Source organism: Ciconia boyciana, chromosome 9 (assembly GCF_034638445.1).
Source record: "Ciconia boyciana chromosome 9, ASM3463844v1, whole genome shotgun sequence".
Classification (NCBI taxonomy): domain Eukaryota; kingdom Metazoa; phylum Chordata; class Aves; order Ciconiiformes; family Ciconiidae; genus Ciconia; species Ciconia boyciana.
The window spans coordinates 39981899-40000078 of NC_132942.1; the positions used below are offsets into that span (position 1 = coordinate 39981899).

Sequence of the window (18180 nt, forward strand, 5' to 3'; positions counted from 1 at the left end):
CAGAAAATCATTTCATCAGCTGCACAATTTGAGCTTACTGGAGAAGACTTTTAAGAAACAATGAGAATGAAACCTAGAATAACCATTTCTTTCTCCTTGTCCCTTCGAGGCACCAAAGTTCAAGGTATTTATTTCTTTCCTTGTATACTGAGAAATCTGTGTTGGTGGTTAATTGAGCGCTAAAAGCCCATGCGACTGCAGTTTCACTAAGATGCTGTATTTTTTTTTACTTCCAATCCTAAACTGCTACGAGGCGAAACGGGACAGAAGCGACTGTACTTCGGTGATGGGAGAGATGATTCTGTACTGAAAGAAGTAGCGTTCTTGTGAAAACCGGAGAATGATCGCATAGTCTGGCACCTATGTGGTCCCTGTGCATAACAGCTAGATGCCAAAATTATTCAACAAGGGCTGAGGAAGAGCCTACCCTGCAAGGGCACCATGCAAGGTCACCATAAAGAGGTGTGCATTGACTTTCTTGGGCGAACATTACCAGGAGGAGGAGCTGGCAGGTGCCTCTGTAGCTCCTCAGACTTTTGCCTTTGGAGGAGACTACAGGCAGCCCTCAGTAGCTGCTCAGACCCATTCTGCAGTCCAGACACGGCAGGCAGAAAGGTAGCAGGAAACTACATTCATTACCATTACCGGGCCAGGCTTTCCCTGCAATGCCTGTCCAGGATGTGAGCCAGTCAGCGAGGGTATGCTCTCAGAAGTGGTGGAGGTGGCAACTGGACGTGTGCAGCTGCATAAAGGTGATGGGTGAATATGGCCAAGACACAGATGTCCATCCATGGCAATCCTCTGCCACCAGTGAAAAACTAAAAATTTAACGTTGTCACTCCAGTTTAAAGATGGAAATACATATGTAGTGAAAACCACTCTCTATGGATGTCCCATACAAAACACCCTTTGGTTTCCATGAGAGGATGATCTCACTTGCAGCTTAAAATAACATGTTAGAATGAAAGTTGCTACCCTCTTGTAAGATGCCTTTTGCTGCTCTTTCCCACAGAACCAACACGGGTGCAAACTCAAATGTCCCTGTGCATGCGCTGTGCATGATCGATCAGTTATAGGTCAAGATGGCAGGCATTAGTGAAATAATGATTAGTTAATAAATAATGAAAATATTTTCAAAAACTTTCTCCTCTTCCAATTTTTTAATCTACTTTTCTTACAAATAAGTCAGTAGTTGAATGCTGTAAAAATGATTTTTTTTCTTCAAGGATCTCTGATTACCTACTTTGTGTTTTTCCAGCAGGTTGATGTAACTTGCTCTGGCTCTAGAAGACAGCACAGCCTTTGATCATCTCCGATCCTTCATTATTACCTGAGGGAGCCATCAGGAACTCTCTCTCATGTCCAAAAATTATCTAGCCTATCTTCTTGGATTTCTTTATTCAGTGAATTAGTTTTCAGAATTATTCATATTTGTTAAGAAGAATCACTGGCACTACACTGTTAGGTTTCCCTTGAGCTATGTCAGCTCACAACCTTGCAAGGTGTTCAACTGTGCATCTCCGGCTGTGTAACACACCAGAGATTAAAGCCCTTGCTGCCCCTTGCACTTGGAGAGAATCAGGCAATACCCCCAAACTGGTGTACTTTGGTTGCTCAGATGATGGTAGAACATGGCAAGGTAAGATATTTGGCTCCTCTATCCCTTCAACTCATCCACCTAGCACTTCAGGAGGCTCTAGATCTTCTGCAAAGGTTCCTGAAATGGATCCTGCTAGTGTGGTCATGGCACTTCTCTCAACACAGGTTTGTTATTTCATGGGGGCAAAGCCTACGGGGCTGGGCCTTCTGCTTGGCACCAGTGGGCACAGCTGGCTCCTCACAAATACATGGCTTCAGCAGTACAAATCACATTAGACCCAAAGACAGGTATTGCTGGATGTTTTTTCTAGTGCCCATAAACTGATCATGATAAATGATGGTCAGACATTTGCACTTTCCTATTTCAAGAAAGCGGAGACAAAAGATGAAGTCTTCAGCTTCAGTTCAAGGTTTGGAGGACATAAAGTTCTTGCCATCCAGCTGTGCACCCCCAGCCTCCACGTTGCTGCTAGTAAGTACTCATCCACCCCTTCCCACTGCCAGGATGCTTGTGTTGTGCCTTCAGTGCAGTTCATTTAGCTGCCCAGGACTGGAGGCTTTTCACCAAAGCCTTTCTCCTCAAAAATCCATGTTCTTTTACTAGTACACATCGAAACTGTATTATTTCCTTGGTGAGCCAGTTGTACCAACACTTGTTTCTATGTGGTCTACTGCTCTAACATCCGCACCTTTTCTCTTTAGTACCTGGGTTCAAAAGCCACTTTCAGTAGGGTGACACAGGAGACCTGTGTTTGTTTTCCAACCCTAACAGACATCCTGTATGCCCTTGGGTCATGCAGCCACTCTCAGCCTCCTCCTGTTTACAACAGCATAATACATTATATTTGTTCCACTTTGCCTGCTGCATTGCAGCCTCTCTCTCTCTCCCCCCCCTTGATATTCTTGTCCACCTTTCACTCTCTCCTTTGTAATCCGACTTCCACGCACCCAACAAACTGCAAGGATCTGGGCTTCCTGAAGCTCCTGAGATATAAATAAATAACAAAAAAAAAAAAAAAAAAGACAATGAGTTGGTATATGGCTAAGCAAAGGCAGTTTTGTTTCTCAGCAGGTTTGTGTGAGCTGTTTCTGGTTTCAGTTCACATGGGTTCTTTCACCTTCTGAGTTTCTCTTTGACGTTCAGGTTTCTGCCTTTTTTTCCACCTGAAGCCAAAAAAAAGAAAAAAAAAGCCAGGTTTGCTCAAAAGCCACACCATTTTTTTAAAGTTAAAAAAGCTCTTAATTCTAGAATGGGACCATTTCTAACGTGACAGTTTCTTGTTTGTTCAATACTCAATGTCCTGATATTAGGCCGTTCCTATTAAAAGCAGTTATGCTCAGAGCACAAGGATGTTAGTGCACGTACCTGCCTGTCATCAACCATCTTTGCTTATGACTAAAACCAGAACATGTACAAAAATAGAAGCACCAAAATTCATCCTCAAAATGAAACAATTACAGGGGAGAGTTCATAACTTCATGCTGAGGTTCTTCTAGGCCTTCCACAGGATAGATTTCATTATGCTAATAAATAGGGAGCTGACATCAGTACAGAGATCTACATTCAAGCTCTGTTTGGCACAACTGTTGGCTTTGGTGTGGTTTCATTTTATTTTGATTTTGTACCAATGTTTAATGCAGCTGCTACTGTTCTGCACATAGTTAAGTGTAGGTGCAAATTATGAAGCATAATTAATTGCCCATTAATGAGTTTTTGCAGAGGATTGGACTCTAAATGCTAATCTGTGTTTCAGAAAGAATGCCAAATGATATCCACACTGCTTACCTGCTTCTCCCTGACTTCTGTTTAGCATGCAATTGGAAGAATTTGGCTTTAATGTTAATTAATGCCTTCAATTAGAGCTCACAATGTATATTAAGCCTCGGCCATTTCAATTTCATGATGAACCCATACACAAAATTTGCTGATTCTACAGTTAGAGAGAACAATCTGTATAAACTAAATTTCCATTTATTTTCCAGCCCAAAATAAACCTGTTCCCAGAACTGAGTCTTCTAAACCTTCATATCTAGATGGCTATGTTTGTCTGTTGTCTTTTCCGATCAACTAAACAACCAAACCAGCAACCCAATGCACTAGCAAACAGTCCGCCAGTGAACAGAGGTGCGAAACCACGGAAGGAAATGGGCAGAAATAGATGAGTGGGAAGAAGATGCTGGGGATGATTCTCCCTCTCCCTCCTGCCCTCTCCTTCTGCACAGCGACGGCGGAGGGACCTGCCCTTTTCTGGACAGGCAGAGTGAGATCACAAAACACAGAAGTGAACAAATTTGTGCAGAGCCCATGTTAAAAGGGACTTTTGCCTATTCCTATATGACTTGGTGGGAAATGTAGTGTAGCACCCAAGCCATCCCACTGATAAAGCCCTTCGCGCTGAAGAGGCTGCGCTCCAGGACCGAGCTAAGCACAGCAGGGAAACACTCAAACCAGACCAAGCGCTTTGGCCAGCACCTTGTTTTTTTCCCAAAGGATGCTCACGCTTCCTCAAGCTCTTGCTGCCCTTGCCCTGGGCCGTACCTCCGAGATCAGCTTTTCTCACCTTTTTTGTGGGAGCATTTGCGTGTGAGATGCAGCGTTTGTAAACCAGTTTACAAACCGGTCCTGAAGGTTCTGCTCTGCTCCTGCGGCCGCAGCAAGGCTGGACTGAGCTTCTGTCTCAGCATCTACTTGTCAAGGCAGTTTGTGCACGTTTCCAGCTGGTGTCCAGCACCGCTACCTCGGGCTCTTCTTGCGAGTCATCTTCTCACTTGACATTGTGTGCTGCTGGCTGGGAAGTTTACAATCTGAGCATCTAGACCTATCAGTAGAGCATTTTGCCAAATTATTTATTTTGCTTGTGTTTTGTTTGGCTCTCCTCCCCGGTGAGATCAGAGATAAAGCATATTTACTAGTTGCTGCTTGCCCTGGCCAGCTGAGGAGCTGGGCTGGAGTGAAAGCAGCTGTTTCTGAGCAGCGTGCACGGCTTGTGCTCATTCTCAATTCCCAGCGAGCAGGATCCTTCAGCGGTGATGGAGTAGCTCTGAGTTTCAGTCTATCTGTCACTGCTCGACTGTTTTACTGTGCACACAATGCACTGATGGGCGACATCACTCAACTGCAACAAGTCCAGCTACAAAAGCAAGTAGCAGCAATTTGTAGCCTCAATGCAGCCATTTAATCATTCCCAACACTTCCCTGGTTGCCACTCTGGATAAACTAACTTGAGAATTAAGAACAAATATTTGACTTCCTTCTCCCCCCCCCCCTCAATTTTACGCAGCCCTGTTTAGACTGTATGGTACTTAACAGGAGACCTTTGCCCTTTAGTTAAAAGCTGTGACCAGGAAATCCCACCTCCTCTTAATGAGCTTTTTTGTTCAGCTTACAGGGAGGGATTTGCACTCCACTCTTGCACTACAAATGCTTTGTCTGCTTGGCTTTTTTATTCAGCTGATGAATAAAAAAAGCAAACGCCAAACTCTACACATGTTTCAGTCTCCATTAAGACAACAAAGAGCTCGAAATGCATGTCCTAGCAACGGCAACAATTTTTTAAAAAGAGTGAGAAGAAAGAAAACCTGGTCATTTGAGCTGTGGTACTTTCCATAGTTATTCCTTAATGCTTTTGTCAGAAAAGCTATACGCTTTTGACTATCAAAATACATACCTCTAGGTAAAAGGACAGACAGCATTTTTGGAATCAATATTATGCTCTTTCTACTGTGAAACAAGCATACAAGCAGCCCAAGCAATGGCCTTTGTCAAATTTTTTACTTGCTTATGTCTTTTGCCCACTTGCTGAGACCTCTCGTACTCCAGTGGCCTTGAAAGTGTTTTCCCCTTCTTTTTTTTTTTTTTCTGTGTGCCTCAGAGTGCTCTTGGCTTTCTCTAATCTCTTGTTCTTTCCTTCTAATCACTACGTGCACTTAATAACGATAGACTGCAGACACCGGCATCAAATTATGAACGGGCTGAAATGTGGAGGATTAAATGCAGTCACAACAAGAGACGATTCTGCAGCAACCTCAAGATATTTGCAGTAGATGGAACAAAACATATTCCAGTGGAGAGCGGCAGAGAAAGCCTCACTTTCCAGAGAGCAAGGCTAAATTCTGTGCGTGCCTCTCTGTGCACAGAAGTCGAGCGGGAATGATTCTCCAGCCCATTACACAGCCACGTGCTGGCTGTATGCTGGTGACTTGCTAGGCTGGTTAAAACAAATCTGGCAGAATGGAGAGGGAGACTTGGTTTTCAGGGAGCATATAATAGAGTACATTAAGCAAAACTCTGCTGCAGGAGAAGGATAATGGATCTTTTGGATGCTGGGCCTTGTTCTGGCTGTGCAGAAGTTGACAGCTTAGAGAAATCAGACATTTGGAAAAGCCCTCATTGCAATAATTCCCAAGCCTTTTGGGCTAGTTAGCGACTGGCAACCTTCACTGCCTCTTATGGGCCACCACGTATCCATAGCATTTACCTTCTCACATGAAAGCCCCAGCAAATCAGTGCCAGTTATGTTATTGGCAGCTCCCTTGGCGTCGCTGCTCAGACCACGTGCAGGTGGGGCACCCAAAGGGAGCCTTGACCTGAGCCAGTGTACCTGGGATGCACGCGGCAGCCTGTGTGATCATCACAGACAACTCAGAAAAAGTCCATGCGGATGCGGTATGGTAGCATGAGGTGAGATCAGTCCAGCCTTGGTTCATGGTTAAATGCGATGAACTGCAGAAATCAAACTGCTTTAGAAAATTGCAAGGTAGGATCGACTTTTCCTCTCACTGTAGGTGCCAGATGTGCCTGTATGGCAAATCTTAGCTACTCTGCAGAAGGGCTTGTGTGTATGTTTTAGGTACCAACAGTCCTTTTCCCAGATGTGTTCTCCTAACATTATTTCAGATTCAAAATTAGTTTTTCTTGTTGCATTCCCTGCGCTGCCAAGCCAGATCTTCAAATATGAGTCTAACATAACTGACCTGACATCAAAATAAACATTATCCAAAGGATTTTAGAATGCTCTACATCAGCATGTTTATATAAAAAGAAAATCAAGAAATTGTTTCTCCACTATGGCTAGACAAACCTGGATGAAAACCTACCATTTATTCTAATGAGGGATTTCTGGCTGCAGGTGTTATTTCAGGGTCCTGAACATTATTTGCTCTGTGTATGTGATCAGAGCTGCTAAAGAGGGAAATCTTCAGGGAGGATGGGTGAGAGAGGGAAATAAATATTTCAGTGGTAAAGGTTTTCCCCCACTATCTTTTGGGTTGCTTCTTAACTGGTGGCTGTTTGCAGCTGCCAAAACCTTTGAACTTCTCATGGGAGAAGGACACGATTTCAGCAGGAGCGTTGGGGGATGTCATGGGTGTGCTTTGCATGTCCCTGTACTATCAGTCCCCAGAGACTCTCCCTGTCACCCTCAGGCTGCAGAAAATCATTCACCTTAGGCTAAATCCAAAAAAAGATGAAGAGGCTCAGTGCTACACATTGTCATGTCTAGCTTTTACTCCCTGAAATCAGAAGCGGGAGTCAAGCCCCTAGGCTCACACAGAGTGCTTTGGGAGACCTGGGATCCAAACCCTGCGCTATGCAGGCAGCCGCTTAAGAAAAGCTGAAGCCTGCTTTGCCTTATGGATTTTGCTTTTAGTTGGTTGGGCTGGACCTCTTCAGTTCAGGCTTCGTACCCCCAACCATCACCTCAAGGTCGGGACCTACAGTAGTGCCTTCGAAACCCGTCAAAAAGTAGCAAGAGAAGCTGCTCCCTTGCTCTCCCACAACGATGAGAGAACTCACCCAGCACACTGTGCTGGGTTTGGTCGTCTTTTCTGCTACTAGGCAGAAAATAATGCGTCTCTTATTGGAGGAGAATTTGACTTAAAAGAAGAAGGATTTACAATTCACATTGTAATCGGACCTACATCTCCCCTGCCAAAAGCTCCAGACACCGGGATTAGCTTTATACTGCTCACATTTTACTACCTCGTGAATCTTTCATACTATCTGGACAGTGCTAAATCTTGCCGATAAGGGATGGATGTTGCTCCCACCCGAGAGCATCCTACAGTTTCACCAGGGAGTCCTATCGCCAGGGGTAGTGCATGAAAGGGGAGGCAATCAACCCCATCCCCCTGTTTCAAAAGAAAATGCAGACTGCCATTGCATTTCTACCAGCCCAATCATGGGTACTTGGTAAATGTCACCCTCTATTTCTGTATTTTGATTGTACATCACTGGAAGATAAACAGACACTAAGCTGCTTGGCACCTCCCACGATCAGAGAGCTTTGCAGATGCATGGGAGCAGAATTGCAACCATCCCGAGAAGCCGAGGCTGCAAGCCTGCTTCAGCTGCCTTCAGGTTAAGATGTTTTCAACAATTTTGACCCCATGTACATTTTACTATAGTCTTCCCCACCCAGCCACCCCCAAGAGGAGAAGCATTTATGGGCCACAGTGGTTTCAGGCCAAATATTCCAGGAATCTGAACAACAATTAATTTATAACCTCCTGTGGTTGCAGATCATGAGTTCCTGCACTCGGTGGTGGTGTGGAAAAGCATAGGCAGGAGAGTGGGTGATCACCCAGAGTCTGTTCAGTGTTGTCTGGCCCAAGATCTGACAGCAGTCAAACACTTTTCTGGATATGAGTCTAAAAGATGAAGCTCCACTAGGCCTCGCATAATGTTTTCGGTACCCCTCAATTAGAAACACTTTCTCACATACCTACTTTCATAAAATCACCAACGTCCGCATCTCTGGCAGAAAGTTTTGTAATGAATTTTTTTTTAATATATTTTCAGCTGTAAACAGCAGAAAACCCCCTTCAGGCACTTCACTAGACCTTTTATCCATACGCAGGAAAAAGAATTGATTGATTTTGAAGTTAAACATTGGCATCTGCTGTTATTCAAAACCAGGACCTTGGATACACTCATCCGCCATGCTTTCAGCTCAGCCACCAGTGTGCTGCAAATGAAGACAAGCTGTTGTCAAATGAGAAATGCAAAATAGTCAATCTGTTTGTCTGTTTAATGTAACTGGGAACATAAGCTGCTAAAAATGCTACCATTCTGCACTGTCAGATGGGAGACACTCTCCAACAAACGAAAGCCTAATGACCCATTTTACTCAGGCGCTCTGGAGTTCCTCCTAATGGTATTTTCCATATGCACTTCAACATGCTTTTAACTGAAACTGCAAATGGTACTATTTTCTATCTAACACAAGCGTGTAATCTGTGTAGCGTATTTTTTTTTCCTCTGGCACCATGAAGGAATGCTGATGTTCAAGGCGTCTTGAAACAGTGAGCATATTGCTCAAGCATCTGATGCTCATCTTCGCTTTACACCTGTCATTGTACTGTATTAAAGGAAAAAAATCAAGTCATTAACCATGATAGATATGTTTTTAATAAGAAAGTGTTGCGCCTCACCAGGCAGATAAATAGCAAGTCTTAAGATATCTTCAGAGCCCGAGCATACAATTACAGAATAAAGTTAAATATGCTGGGGACTCTTCAAAGACTGCTATAACTTGTAAAGATTAGGTCTCTATCAATTACCCAAGCTGCACTTCTTCAAGAATTTTCTAGCATTAAAATTGCTAATTTGACTTCTCCTCTGAAAGTTCCCCATTCCCCACAGATAATTATGTGTGAAATGTTGCCTAAACAAAACAGTGATTTGGCCAAGAAAACAAGTGTGCTCCCTTTTCAAGTCAAAAACCAGTGAAAAATAATGCTAGCATTGCCAGAGCAGGGCGAGAAGAAACTCTGGAGATCTTGGCCGTTTTATTAAATATTCTTGGAGTTTGTACAGTAGAAATTTCATGGGTCTGATTTAAAAACCCACAGAACTAGGGGTTTTTTTTGCAAAAAGCTATAGCATTTAGTCTCTCTTCGGAGGCAGCATAATACGAGCCAGCCAGTGCTGGTTTTGCTTTCTCCTTAGAAAACACAGCAGCCCCACACTCTGTTGGCGTACTCACAGGATGTGCTCCTTTAAGCCATTATAGTCTTAGACCCAGCTTTATCTCCACCCCTGCTGTTATCACATTGATATTTTTGTTAATTATTGACACAAGAAATGTTCAGTCATAAACCGCAGATCCCTGGAAATGCTCTGCTGCACTGAGCCGAGCAGCAGCACTGCGAGGGTGCCTGCTCCCTCCTGGCTCCCTCGCCCTCGGGGTGCTGCCAGCATCGATTAGCAAACCCCCAAAAAGCACGGAACGTCTTCAGGCACTCCCATTCACCCTGCAGAAAACCAGATCCTACTCATCCGGATTCCTCGCCACTGCCCAAAATACATTACATCTTTTTTTCCCTGTAAGGTTGTTTGCAGCCTAATGTACTGCTGGTGGGGCCAGAAGGTGTCAAAGGACCAAAGCGTCCCCAGGGTGGACTGGCCAGGGATGCTGCTGCAGGTGGAGCCTGTCCTCTGGCCACCAGGGATGGGCCCGCTGCATTGTCAGCACCAGCTTCATAGGGTACCACTCAGCTGCACTGCACGCTGAATTCAGTCCTACTTAACCTTTTGGAGAAGTGTTAGAAAACATAAAAGAGATAATTATAGCTTAAAATAGTGGGGACTAGCAGTCTGCGACGACGTGTCAATGCTTGGGATTTGTGTGGTCAGGAGAGAGAGAGAGAGAGAAAGAGCAGAGAAGGAGCAGGTGCAAAAGTGAAAGACAGAGGAAGAGAGTACTTAATGCAGGGGGTTAATACAGCGGCCAGTCATCTCCAGGATTATAGAGAAATTTAATATGATCTTGGAATTATCCACTCAGTAACCAAGTAGATATTAGTACATAAAAAAAAAAAAAGGGTTTGCTTTATTGTAAAGAGTCTGGTACCTAAGAGAGAGATTTCAGGCTAGGAGGGAAAAAATCTATTCCTCTTTGCTTGCTATATGCCTCCCTCCTGCATAAATAAACCCTCAAAACCCAACATAAAACCAAAACCAGGCCTTTCCATCACAGATCAAAAGTCAGGCAAGTAGTGTTGCATTGCAGCTGCCTGAATTATACTTGGCCTCTGAATAATAAATAGGGAATTTCTCGAACCACAGGCTCATTAATGAGCACTAATTCAGAACTGATGGCACAATGTTCAGTAATTTAAGCAATGTAGACAATGAAGGTTCTCAACTCTGGTACAAAGAGTGACCTACAGAATCTTGCGGAATGAGTAATTACAGCTAATATCCATTTCAGCTTCTATTAGAACATCCAATAAAACAAGGTCATGACAACAGGCAAGGATCACATCCCAGCAAGCATCGCAGTGGGGAGAGACAGAGTCACCCTGGAGCAGGTGGATGGTTCCTATTAGTTGGGCTCCTCAATGAATAAGGACGCTGACAGCTCCCCGGAGGACCGCAGGCAGCGGGCAGTGGTGCAGCGGCGGCATAGGCGGCTTGGGGAATACGGGGATGGTTTTCAAGAGCACAAAGGTTAGGCTGGGATAGGGTTTGTTTTCACCCATAACTAACAAAGGCTCGAAGGACAGACCATGTGCTCTGCCTTTTTTTTTTAGCCTTTCGGATAGTTTGGTAGTAACATATAGAGGGAATGATTCAGTGATTTAATAACTGAGATGGACCCACGACAAGTTGTAACAAAGGAAAAAGTTGATAGATAGAAACAGGACAGCAATGGGCGCCTGTAGTGTGAAAAATAGTTGAGTGAGCAGCAGCAGAGCAGAATGAACTGCCTGGAGAGTTTTCTACTTTGTACAGACGAGCCTTATTAATTCCTAAGAGAGGATGGAGAATATGGTCAAGAGAGGAAACAAAGGAATGATCTGCAATTTTTTGGTACAGTAAGTGGGTAGGTGGCTGGCTGTTAAAAACAGTTTCTGACAATCCTCACAAGACCTCCTGATGCTTTTAAAAAACTGAAGGAAGGCTTATTTTCTTCCCCCCCAAATGTGCTAGAATTTCACTCTTAAATGAAGGCAGTTTTTCAGGGATACCATTTGACTTTTAAAAAAACATTCAGACAACACAGGGCTATTCAAAATGATCCCTTCCCAAAACAATTCATAGGCTGGAAATTGTTTATCGCAGCCATCCGGGCAATACTGAGAAGCCCGGAGGGGGTTGCAACCAGAGCTAATTGCCTAACAAATACAATTCACAACAGTAGTTTGACGAACTCATAAAAAATCAACTCTGCTGGCTAAATCTTTGGCCCTCATGAGAGTTCATTGTGTAGCTAGAGCAATGCAGTGCGGACGTGCCGCAAGCTCTGCTGCGAGAGGACTATTTCCTCGACTCTGGGGAATAGTCTGGTGGGCAAAAGCTGGTCCAGAAACACCAGGGCTTGGTCTCTGCTGATCAATGTGGCTGCAAACAGCCAGAAAATGGTCAACATGGTTCTGAACCACAGTTGTGGCTCTTGAAGTTATGAGATAGAAATGTAGGTATCACTGTGGCCAGCTTTGGGTGCTTGACTCTAACCCCTTCCCTTCAAGTTTTTGTATGTCCTGCTCTGTGCATGGGTTTGGCCATACAGAGAGGTCCCACGGAAGGGGCCAGGACACCACGTGGACTGCCAGGTGTGAAACGCCTTGGAGACATGCAGGGCTTGGCTCAGCCCCCACAGGGACTTCAAGGCCTGCGACAAAGTGGGAGAAAAGGACGTATTTCCCCCAAGAATTAAAAGTCATGAATCCCTTGAGTGGATGTGAGAAAGTATATATTTTTTCATGAAAACCAGAACAAAAGGGAGACTTTCTTTCTTTTACACCATGTCTACTATGTTTTGCTAATGGTGCTCCTCTGGCAGAAGCAGGGTTTGGACAAAAGGCTCAATCTCCCTAGAGGATTGATTAAATGCTGGATTTTGGCAGCTAAAAATGTGCTTTGGTGCTTAAGTCCCTGTGGTGGGGGCTGACCCTAAGCACTTCTTGCACTACATAAACCCCAGCATCAAAATCGACTTACAGGATGTATTCCCACATACCCACTCCTGTCCCGTGTGCCCCAGACACCAGTCTTCATCTAAACATCATTTCATCTCCAGCTGCGAAACAGCTGCCCCGACTCACTGGGGTCCAGCAAGGGAATAACCCTCAGTCACTGAACCGCCTGGAAAAACCCTTCTCTCCAGACATTTGTCTTTACGTGAGAAATCCACCTCCTGGAAAGCTGCTGGAGGACATGGCACATGAGCAAACACTTAGGACCTCTGCAGGAGGAGAAAACCATCTTTAACAGGGGTGGAAGCAGGAGGAGCAGGGGAACCAGGGCAGGACCAGGACCATGGTGGAGGCACCAGCCCAAGCCCCAGCAGCAGCCCCCGGGCTGCCCCGCTGTGCTGTCCTGCTGCCGGCACAGAGCTACGCTCCTGCGTTGAATTCTGTTGACTTTAGTAATATTAACTGAAGTAGGGTTTCCAGGATTGGTCCCAGGTTGCTGTAGCATCAAATGAATGCCAACAATTTAGACTACCTTCAGCTATGTTAATTTCCATACTGGCTCGAGGAATTTTTCCTGCATCACTTGAGAAAAGTACCTTTAAAAGCTGTGGGGTTTTTTTTTTTTTTTTGTATACTATCTAGTAAGGACTTCTCCTTTCTGTTAAAATGTGCTGATAGATATTTCTTTTCTGTTTACCTTTAAGGGACCTTGGTGAATACTTTAAGGTTTACAGCTCAAATGATTGTTTAGTAAGTAAACCTTTTCTCCTCCAGATTTTGGTAAAATACTACATAGTTAAAATATTTTATTTGGATTCATACCTCATTTCAAAGTGTTGCTTATAATACCTGACAGGACCTGAACTTTAGTTAGCTATTTCTCCTTTTTTTCCCTTCTTTTTGGAGGAAAACAAGAAGTTGAACATAGCTTCTGACACATTAAGCATGACTACTGGGAAATTAAAACAAATGCTGGTACAATTCACAGGGGGAAAAGAACTTAAAGTTTGTTTATAAATTTGTTCCCAGCTCCAAAGGCATGTCATAAATTAATAGGTCATCAACATACTGTATTTAGCTGGCAGCAAGTAATTTTCTGTGAAGATATGAGGCAGAATATAGCCAGAGTAGCAAATTGGCTGAAAGCGAAGCATTTTGAGTGCTTTGTAAAATTCATACCAGACAACTTCAAGCTCCAACAAAATGGAAAATCTTTTCTGTCTCTGTACTTAACTCCAAGGATTTAGAAACTGACTAATAATGCAAATACCCAGGGGTTAATAGCCTGGTGCCATAGCTGGAACACACACCCAGCTTACAGGAGATCCATCATGCGCGTATCCGGACAGCTGGGGAACGTGGGGCTAGGGACCAGGATGCTCTGAACTCCATCAGTCCCGACACACTCAAATCAGGACAATTTGTTTCAAAGCAACCAGAATCATGACCTCGTAGCCTCATTTAGCTTCTGCCAGCATAATGCAGATGAGACCAATCTTTTTATTAACAAGTTACAAAATATTCTGCTGTCCCAACTGCAAAGCTGTGTCTAGTAACTTGGAAAAATCACGTATTCAGCTGGATTGGAAGTGGCAGGGTGTGGACCAGGCCCCAGCAGCCTTGTCGCAAAGTCCGACTCTCATGTTTTGAGAGAGATTTTCTCCAAGATTCGGGTAATTAATCACCTCAATTGAAACATACAGGGAAATTTTAATACTCCCCTCTACAAACATGTCCATACACAGTGCAAACTCAGAGCAAAGTAACCTTCGGAGAATATCAAGGGGCATTAAAGCAAGACATGGCCTAGAGAGCCATTGGCTTGGCTCTGAAAGGAAAAAGCCTCAACCCGTCCACATGCAGTCCAAATAACAGCCACTTTTCGGGTCTGGTGGAGGACAGCGGGAGAGAACGGCTCCAGGGCCAGGCAGGCGAGGGGGATATTAGCAGACCCCCTTGCTCTGGCCTTCACTCGGCCTTTTGTTTTCCACAATGTTAAAACCCACCATTTAATGTATGTATATATATGTACTCATGCTTTAAAATTCTTTCAGAGATGGGACAAGGCAATATTATCTTTGAGAAAATGCAGATCCTAACTTAGTCTCCCAAAAGGAAAATTACTGACTTGAGCAATTCCTGGTAGTTATCCAAATAGCCTTGTCAAATTATTTAAATACCGCATTGTGATATTATTGAAGTTGGTACCAAGTTACTCTTGGCAGAAACAAGTGTTCACTGGCAGGTGCTGAGTAGATGAGCTGTTACTGCTCCAGCTCTCTGTGTCAGCAGCACGGCTGGCTGCTGCGAGGGATTTTAACCAGGGAGCTCAGCAAAATGCCCTCCAAAGGGGTTAGTTACCTTTCCTAAGGGACTCTGGGGGGGTTTCTTTTACCTCTCAGAGGCTGGTTACTTATCGGCTGTTACACTGGAGCAATGCTAGTTTTTTGGGGGGTTGTGTGGGAGGGAAGCATCGTATAGCTGCATTCAGCACAAAACCCACCCACTAAAGAAGAGCTCTCTCTTCTCTCTTAAAACAAATTCAGTATGTAAATCTCCAGAGAAGAAAATGGAATTTTGGAATTTACCTGCTTTGTATTGAAAGGAAGGGGGGAAAAAAAAGACTTAGGCTTATGCATTTTTCATTATTAAGGACCCACTCTACCAATGTATGCTTAATGCTTTCATCTCTGCTATAATTTCAGTTGGAAAGTTGTTTAAAATGCAAGAGTCTAGCAGTGATTCACATATGCTGTTTCGGAAAAAAAGTTCAGAGCTAGGGATACACCAGCTCTGACTGTCTGTCCAGCCACAGCACTAGGAGGGACAGGAGGAGGGAGGACAACGGTGGAGGAAGCATGGGACAGGCTGCTTGTCTTGGACTTTGAAATTCAGCTCTCAGCTCAGGAAGATCACAGGTTTCTTGTATGGCGTGGGGGTATCCACCTTGCCTACCCCGGGGCAGCCTCCCCACAGGAGGTGGGGAGGGTTGGGGGAATTCAGGGGTTACACACTGAACTCCTGCTGCTACAGCCTTCACAAGCAAAACCCAGACAAATGCCGTAACAACCTCCCTGTGTGGCAAAGAGGGCGAGAGACCCTGACAACAGCCTCCTGCTGTATTAGCGTGCGTGGAGGTATGAGATCAGGCTCCGTGAGCTTGGCCAGGCAGCTTTGAGGTAGGACCTGTTAGATCATTTAGTCCCCACATCCTTTAAGAAAACTTTTGCCCCCTCAAATATCTCTTCAAAGGTTTTGTCCAGTTTGGCTGTAAATGTCTCAAGTGATGGTTTTTCCATCACTTCCCTTGGGAAACTATACCTTCCTCTAGCAGCCCTCGGTAACAGACCATCTCCTGCTATTCAGCCAACATTTGCTTTGGCTCAGTTTCATCCCATTACTCTTAGTTATATCTTCACGTACCATGCTGACATGCTTAATATCATCTGAAAATTTTTGAGAGTTAAAATTTATATTACCAAGACAAGCAAGAGGAAGTAAACAGAAGATAAATTTTTCTGTGGATATTGCTTTCTACAGAGAAGTCAACACAGAATAAAGCCATGCTCAAGGAAGGAATTAGTAAACAGGCGAAAAGAAATGACAATGAAATGAAATGACAACTTTGTCACTTTTCAGTTAAACTGGGATGACAAGATTGTCACTTTTCTTCTGGCCACCTTTACCCTTAGGGTAATTATTTTAGTGTTGCTGTGCAATAGATTTCACTTTAGGCTCCTGGAAAACGACTATGGCACGAATTCTCTGCTGGACCAAAGGGTTACAACTGCATTGACTTCTATATTTTCTAGCCAAAAATTTTCCTCTGCATTTCTATCCAAGGTTGCCTGCTAGGTTACAGGAGACAGCGCCTCTGCTCATGTTGGAGCAGCGTACCAGCTCCAGGACTCCACCTTGTCACGCAAATTGATTATTTCCACCCTTCAAAGGTCCACATGTCTGAAATCCATATTATGCATTTAAGTGCAATCTTACTGAAAGGGTCCAATTCTCTCTGCCAGAAAACTCTTTTTCTTTCTCCAGAAGCTCATAGGAAACATGCCTAGATTGTACTTTAGTGAGGTGAATGCAGAGACAGACTTAAATTAATATGTCTGGGAATAAATTATTTCTAGAGTGTCTTGAGCCAGCATCACATGAATAGATTACCATGAAGCACTATGGGAAGCAATAATTCATCTGAAAATCATAGTTTAAAACAGGAAAAAATCTATGAAAGCTGAGGATAACTATCCAGCCTCTTACTGTCAGTGGTGACAAGTGCTTTACAATCTGCAAAGTACCTCAGAAGCATTGTGGGCCACTGTGTCTTCGCAAGATCTTGGTTTATTTTATTTGGCTGGTTAGCAGCGACAACTTACAGCACCTCACCAGCCAGCAAACACCCCCTAACAGGCTGGTAGGGCCAGGAATATCCATGGCTATTCCCCACCTAGAGGAAAACAGGAGGTGTCCCACACCAGCTCTGCTTCCAGCACCGGGAATGGAAAGGCGTATTGTAGTTTTGTTTACAACTGCCAAAAGCAGTTTTCCCTGGTCGGGTCTTCGCCCTAGGCTTGGGCAGACCCCAGGAGGTATGAGCGGTGCCGCCTCCAAATTCGCAGGGTGAAACTGCACCAGCTCTACGCCCACTTTTGGAATAGAGTCCGGGGCTCTTCTACCTCTTTTTTGGCCTTTGGTGGGAAACAGCAGGTTTGGTGCCACCCCCACTTCGCTTTTAAATGTGTGCCAAGCTCCATTAAACCAGTTCAGACATTTTAACCACAGTCAAGAGACTTTTCAGATTGTGTTATAGAGGAAAAAACCCACCCAGGTTTCACCTCTACTGTCCCAATACCATTTAAAATTAAGAAGTCATTACATCACTTTTGTCACTAAATAAAACACAGAATTTTCTTCTAATTTGACACAATAAACTAAAGAGCTAAATGCATCATGGTGAGAGAAATGATAATTCTCTGCTGACCAAAGGAGAAATGCCCTCTTGCAGCCTACCTGGTGCCTTAAATTTTCCTACTCAAAATCACATAGCGGAGACCACAGAGGGAATCTCAGTTTGTACATCAGCCCAGAGGTTTTACATTTAGCATTCTGTGCTTTCATCTCACTATACATCAGTACAAGTCTATTTAAACTCTAGAATAAAATGAATTTGTTATTTTATTTTTAGGTTTGCACCTTGATCACACCTCATTCCTTTCTTCTACTTCACCCTCTCCTTTTTCTCCTAATCTGACTACAGCTGTGAAACTTGAAAAGTGCCTTTTGCATTTGCCCCAGTACAGTGACATGGCTCAGCAACCGTGAGTAGTGCCTCGGGAGCTGCAAGGCATCATCCTGTACTCTGAAAGTCATTACAGCAGCGATACCGATATTCTTAACACCTCACCTGGAAAGTCCAGCGCAAGATCCTCATTAACTAGTGTACAAAAGCCTACATGACAACAGTCAGCTCTGTGGCGTGAATGGCCAAGGTGGGCATTTCCGAGACAGCAAACCAGCAAAGACAAAAGCACAGCCTCCTACACACCGCAATTTCAAACTCCACAGAGTGTAAAGGGATGGGAAAGTGATCGTGTGGTTACTGTGGTTAGCATGTGGTTGCCCTTGGTCAGAGCGACATGGGGGGAGCAGTATGGT

The 18180-nt window shown here is 44.2% G+C and overlaps 1 protein-coding gene across 2 annotated transcripts in view; it reads right to left on the bottom strand.

Moving 5' to 3' along the window:
* The window catches only part of MAF (MAF bZIP transcription factor), a 193346-nt gene that overhangs the window by 26344 nt on the left and 148822 nt on the right, over positions 1 to 18180 (bottom strand). The window contains exon 3 of one of the 2 annotated variants that reach the window (XM_072872407.1): positions 8548 to 8564. The exons of the other annotated variant lie outside the window; for it this stretch is intronic. The gene's annotated coding sequence lies outside the window, so the exon portion shown is untranslated. Of the gene's footprint in view, positions 1 to 8547; positions 8565 to 18180 lie in introns of those variants that run through there. 2 annotated transcript variants of the gene reach the window in all.